This window comes from Accipiter gentilis, chromosome Z (assembly GCF_929443795.1).
Source record: "Accipiter gentilis chromosome Z, bAccGen1.1, whole genome shotgun sequence".
In the NCBI taxonomy this organism is placed as follows: domain Eukaryota; kingdom Metazoa; phylum Chordata; class Aves; order Accipitriformes; family Accipitridae; genus Astur; species Astur gentilis.
Genome location: NC_064919.1, coordinates 57,583,114 through 57,590,203, shown reverse-complemented (window position 1 = coordinate 57,590,203; position 7,090 = coordinate 57,583,114).

Genomic DNA, 7,090 nt, shown 5'->3' with positions numbered 1-7,090 from the left:
CTCTCGCACTTTGCTTCACCTTACGGTAAGGTAACAGCAAGGTTACTTCACTGAATGATTTAGACCTGGCCACGTAAAAATGAAGAAATAACAGGAAGATGCACTTCTTAACATACAAAACCTTGCTCTAATGTAAAGCATCTCCAGCTTTCACAGACAACAATAAACTCGTTTGTCCTCCCTTTCTAGTCCGTTTTTTTTCTCCTCAAAGGTGCGAAAGTATGTACACAGCATAATGCAAACATTTTATGTAAAATCACCTCCTCTAAAAACACAGTTTGCTCTGCTTTTGGGATTTAATTTCATAACTAGAGACTTCCCACACAACATAAAGTTTCAGGACAAAATGTGCAGCAAGAAACATACACAAGTTTTAGGAATTTGAAGTGACATATTATTTCTGGAAGCGAGAACAACTTTTCTGCTGTCAGTTTCCTGCACTGGCCCTTAACTCTCTGCAGTGAAAATCAGTCTAAAGCAAGATGTCTTCCTTTAGAAGTTAAGAAACGCTGCTATGAAAGAAGCAATCAGAGTTGTTGCTGCGAGAGGCAGGTTCTTCCTTCCTCAGAGAAACACGGCCTCGGCTCCCAATTCCTGTTGACTTGATCCCTGCCCCCAAGCAGGAGAAAGACTCCTTTTACCCCCTTCCAAGCACTGATTACGTCAATAGACAGATGCTTAGTGCTAGACCAATAGTCCCGATAGCCAGTCACTACACTTCCTCTGCTTTCCATGCCAAAATATAAATCCCCTCAAAGGACTGTAGTGTTCCCCAGTGCCAGGTACGGGCTGGAGCTTTCGTGTGATCTCAGCAAGTCTCACTGCCAACTTCCTCATGGGGGGCAGTGGAGGGGCAGGTGCTGATCTCCTCTCTCTAGGGACCAGCAATAGGACACAAGAAAACAGAAGGAAGCTGTGTCAGGGGAAGTTCAGAGTGGACACTGGGAAAAGGTTCTTCACTGAGAGGGCGGTCCATCACTGGAACAGGCTCCCCAGGGAAGTGGTCACGGCACCAAGCCCAACAGAGTTCAAGGAGCATCTGGACGATGCTCTTAGTCATGTGGTTTAGAGCCAGGTAGTCCTGCAAGGAGCAGGGAGTTGGACGCAATGATCTTTGTGGGTCTCTTCCAACTTGAGTTATTCTGTGATTCCGTGATTCTTTTTTAACATGTTTGGCAGTAAGATGGCAAAGAGTATGAAGACAAATCTCAGGTCAGCAAGATTAGGAGTCTGTTGCTAAGTATTGTGTGGATGTTTCAAAAAGGTCATGGGATGCTACATTACTGGTTAGTTCACACCATGAAGAACTGGTTCTGGATATGAAGGTCAGGGGCAGCCTTGGCTACAGGGACCATGAGACATTGGAGTTCAGGACTCTGACAGGCAATGTCAAGGCAAAAACCAGGACCACAACCCTGGATTTCAGGAGAGCAGACTTTGGCCTCTTCAGGAATCTGCTTTGAAAAATCCTGTGGAACATGGTCCAGGAAAGAAGAGGGTTCTGTTAGAGCTGGCTGATATTCAAGGATCACCTCCTCCAAGATCAAGAAAGCTCCATCCCAACAAGTAGGAAATCAAAGAAAAGCAGCAGAGGAGACTGACATGAGTGAGTAAGGAGCTCCTAACTGAACTCAGACGTAAAAAGGAAGTGTATGAGGACTGGAAGCTGGGACAGGCGACCCAGGAGGAGTATAGACTTGCTGTCTGATCTTGCAGCGATAGCACCAGGAAAGGCAAGGCCAATCTGGAGTTGAATCTGGCAACATTTCTGAATGTGAAGGGGAACAAGAAAGGACTCCAAGTACATAAATAGCAAAACTAGGGAAGATGTGGGCCCCTGCTGAATGGGGTAGGGGTGTTGACAAGGAAGGGTATGGAAAAGTCTGAGATACTCAGTTCCTTCTTTGCCTCAGTCTTTACCAGTGAAACTGTCCTTGAGGAATCCCAAGCCCCAGACACCAGAGGTAAAGTCTGGAACAAGACCTACCCTCCATGGAAAGAACAGATTAAAGAGAACTTAAACTGGACATACATAAGTTCATGGGGCATAAGAGGTTGCACCCACAAGTGCTGAGGGAGCTGCATGATGTCATTGAAAGTTCACTCAACTGTATTTGAAATGTCATGGCAACTGGGAGAGGTTCCTGAAGACTGGAGGAAAGCAAATGTCACTCCTATCTTCAAAAACAGCAAGAAAAAAGATCCAGAGAGCAACAGGCTGGCCAGCTTCACCACAATTCCTGGGAAGATAATGGAGCAAGTAATCCTGGAAGCCATTTTTCCGAACCTGTGAAGCACAAGACAGTAGTCAGGAATAGTCAGCATGGATTTATGAAGAGGAAGCCATGCTTAACCAACCTGATAACTTTCTAGAATGAGGTGACTGGTTTGGTGGATGAGGGGAGAGCAGTGGATGTTGTTAGAATATGACACTGGGGCACCTTGAATCACCTTCCTCCACATGGCCCATGTGCACAGGACATCCTCTGGATGTTTGGAGACCTCATCATCATCTAGATCACTATAGATGACTTCCAGCACTGCTAACTCTCTCAGGTACTGGATGCCCTCATCTGCAGTAGTCCGCTTTCCTGAGGAGTTCACAAGATCTTCCTCAAATGGATATCTTGCCCTCAGACTTGAGAGAAGCCATCTCCAGAGACTGCAAATTGCTACCTCTTTTCCAATTCCTCTCTCAATTCCCTGGTTTCTAGCAAGGGATCCCAGCTGTTGGGCTTCCTTACCTTCCTGTTGCTGACTGTCAGCCCTCTTATCCCAGCATTGGAGCAGCCAGGCAGCAATCCGCTAACTTGGCTGGCAGCTGTAATCTTTCCACATGTCTCGAATTTCTGATGAGGTTAAGGACCAGGTAGTTTCCACTTCCTGTCTAAGTTCTCTCACTCCTTCCTCCAGTTTCTTTGTCGAAGGACTGGCTCCTTGATCAAACCTTTCCTCTTCTTCCTCTCCCCTTACCAATTGATGATATGGACCCGTTGATCTCCTTGTCCACTGTTTCTTTTTCACTACTGAGGCAATTACTGCAGTTGTTGTTGTCTGGGTTCCTATCTCAAGCATGGTATCCTCAGATGCAGTTTGGGTCCCTGCCTCAACCACAGTCCTCTGAGAGTACTGAACTGAGGCTCGATAGGCACAGGCCAGGTACCAGTACAGTATGAGAAGCTGCTGGTTTTCACTGGTGTAGGCAAGGCACCCCTCTATCAGGTGCTGTGTCCATTTGCCAGGGTTGCTTGCCTGTTCAGGTGTAAAGTCCCAGGCTATGGGAGGTGATAACCGCCCTAGGAATCTGCCTAAATCCTTCCATACACCCTGCCACACAGGGACCGGCTGCTTGAGGGCACATTTCAGTATTGCCTCACCCAAAAGTTGTCTTCTCTTATACCAGGACGAGACCAGATTCCACAAACCCCATAGTATACCACCAGTATTAATTAGTAGTATTGAACAGCTCACATAAGGGTGAACAAGCACCTAGGGAGCCTGCATAACAAAACCATCCACATCAATCTCAGGTAGGGAGAGGGAAATGTATTCCCTCATCTCCTCTTCAAGATAGCTCCCTCAGCACAGCAAGGCCATCAATGCCAGGGCAAAGCACATAGCCATTGTTTGTATTAGCATATTCCCAAGTTCCTTCATCCTCCCCACAAAATAGCTCCCCCAGCACTGTAAAGCCATCAGTGCTAGGACAAAGCACATAGTCATTATTTGTATTAACGTGTTTCCAAGCTCAGCAAAATAGATAAGCAAAGCAGCCAACAAACTCCATGACCCACACAGGAGCTTGCCACTTAATAACTACTACACCTATAGCACGCTTAACACAAAACCGCCATTGTCACATCCCTGTTCAGGCGCCAAAAAGGACTGTGCTGGGTTGACCCTTGCTGGGTGCCAGGTGCCCACCAAAGTCGCTCTCCTCAACTGGACAAGGGAGAGAAAAATATAACAAAAAGCTCATGGGTCGAGATAAGGACAGTTTAACAAACCGAAAGCAAAGGTCATGCATGAAAGCAAAGGAAAAGAAAAGATTTTATGCTCTACTTCCCATCAGTAGTCAATGTCTGGCCACTCCCTGGGAAGCAGGGCTTCGGTACTCATAGTGGTTGCTCCAGAAGACAAACATAAATAACAAATGCGCACCCCTGGCCCTTACTTAGCTTTTATAGTGGAGCTGACGTCATATGGTATGGAATATCCATTCGGGCAGTTTGGGTCAGCTGTCCTGGCTATGTCCCCTCCCAAGATCTTGACCAGCCCCAGCCCGCCAGTGGGGGAGCAATGTTGAAGAGACAGCCTTGATGCTGTGCCAGCACTGCTCAGCGGTAGCCAAAACACTGCTGTGTTATCAACACCTTTCTAGGTACCGATACAGAGCACAGCACTACGAGGTCTGCTATGGGGAGAATTAACTCCATGTCAGCCAGACCCAATACAACCTACCTCAACTTTAGTAAGGTTTTTGACACCACATCCCATAACATCATCACAGAAAAGCTGACAAAGTATGGGTTAGACTGAGCGCACAGTGAGGTGGATTAAAATAGCCTGAACCATCAGGCCCAGAGGGTTGTGATCACTGGCTTAGAGGCAAGTAATTAGTGGCATATCCCAGGGGTCAATACTGGAGTCAGTACCATTTAATATCTTCACCAACAACCCAGAGTGCACCCTCAGCGAGTACACAGACAGTAGAAAACTGGGAGGAATAGCTGATCCATAAGATGCCATTCAGAGGGACTCAGACAGACAAAAGGATGTCTGAGAGAAATCTCATGAAGGTTAACAAGGATGAATGCAAAATCCTGCGTCTGGGCAGGAATAACCCCAGGCACCAGTACATGCTGTGGACTGACTGGCTGGAGATCAGCTCTGCAGAGAAAGACCTTAGTTAGGGTCGTGGTGAACAACAAGCTGACCATGAGCTAGCGATGCAACCTCATGGGAAAGGCAGCCAACAGCCTCCCGGGCTGCATTAGGAAGGGCATTGCAAGCATGTGGAGGGACTCTCTACTCAGCGATGGTAAAGCCACAGCTGGAGAACTGTGTCCAGTTCTGGGTTCCCCAGTACAAGAAAAAGATGGACTTACTGGACTAAGCCCAGCAAAGGACCATAAAAAGATTATTAGGGGGCTGGAGCATCTTTCATATGACGAAAGACTGAAAGAGCTGTGACTGTTCAGCCTGGAAAAGAGAAGTCTCAGGGGGGATCTTATTCATGTGTATAAATACCTGACAGGTGGGAATGAAGATTACAGAGCCAGGCTCTTTGCAGTGGTGCCCAGAGACAAGACAAGAGGCAATGGGTGCAAATTAAAAACCATGAAATTCCATCTGAACACAAGAAAACACTGTTCTACTGTAAGGCTGGTCAAACACATTGCCCAGGAAGGTTGAGGAGTCTCCATCCACAGACTTAATCAACACCCAGCTGGACATGGTCCTGGGCAACATGTTCTAGCTGACCCTTCTTGAGCAGGGGGGTTCGATTAAATGGTTTCATGAGGTCTCTTCCAACCTAAACAATTCTGTGATTCTGAGATTGTATTGCTGTCTATGAGTATCTTGTGCGAGGATGTAGAGAAGACTGAGCCAGGCTTTTCTGAGAGATACCTAGTGGAAGGGCAAGAACAAATGGTGCAAGTTCCAATTAGATACAAGGACAACTTTTATTACCATGAGGGTGGTCAGCCCAGAGATTCTACGAAATCTCTGTCCTTGGAAATATTCAAAACTCAATTGCACAAGGCCTTAAGTAGCTTAATCTAACTGGACCTGCTTTAAGTGGGGTTTGGACTAGATGACCTCCAGAGGTCCATCTCAAGCTGAATTATTTCAGTATTCTCATAAAAAGCTGGATTTAAATAATGTAACCTGTCACAGATTAACATATTTGTGGAAACACTTAAAATACAAGATTGTTAAATATAGGGCTGGTAAAACATTTGCACACTGGAATAGGACTGCAGAATACAATACCAGGACCCAGGCAAATGTAAGTTACTCTAGATAGCGATCAGTTTAGCCTGCAAGTACTGATCACCTGAGAAACACTCTCTCTAAACCAGGCAAACAGTCAGAAGTACACTGTTAGTGCTTTGAAGCATGCAAATGGAACACCCCACTGGCTAAATTCAAAGGTTTATTGATGAAACCCCAGAAATACTTTCCACTAACTTCAGTGACTAACAAAAGACTTTGATGGATCTAAGTAGAACCATGGGGACTGACAATCACTGCCATATCATCAGGTACCTCAGCTTACTGGCCTGTCAGTAAGCACAACCAGTCCCAGAGATTTCAGAAAGAAGCAGAAGGACTGTATCAAAAATATGAAATAAACTGTCCATGGATTCCTTACTAAGTACAAAAATGTACGGATTGGTTTATGGCCAAAAGAAAACGGGAGGGTTAAAATGTATCATATTTTTATAGTATATAAATGTGTCTTTGAATTCTTTCTTTGTAATATCTTTTCCTTTCCTGAATGTTGTTAACTGACTGACCTGATTTCCACCAGCTGTCAGTGAGTTTGACAGGCCAATTACATCCTGAACAAAAAAACATTTCTGTTTATATTTTCAAATTTTTTGCTAAATTTCTTCAGTCTTCTGTTGATCTAGTAGCCCAAGACAGGATAGACAAAAATGATTAAATTAATACTAACAAAAACTCACCTTCTCAATGCAGTACAGCAGTTTTTTTAGAACTTAACGTGTCTGACTACAAATGGTGGCCTGTTCTCATTTTCTAATTTGCACTCAGCAGACCCCAGGCTCAGTCTTGATGGCTGCTGCCGATTTTCTCTGCAGAGTTCACAGAAGTGGTCTCTAGTGTTTAGAGAAGGATCTTGTGATTTTAAGGACCCTGTATGCCTTCCTGTAGCTTTTATCCCTTTTCACAGATGTCTTGCACTGTGTTAGTGATGAGTTCCTTGGTTTTGGTGATGCAGATGCAGATCTTTGATTCTTTGTTCTGGTTTTTCCCTGGCAGAGAAATTCACTGTTTCACAATAACCTAAGAAAAAACAGGTACAAGCCATTTGCAACTCCCTGCAAAGAAGACTAAGCTC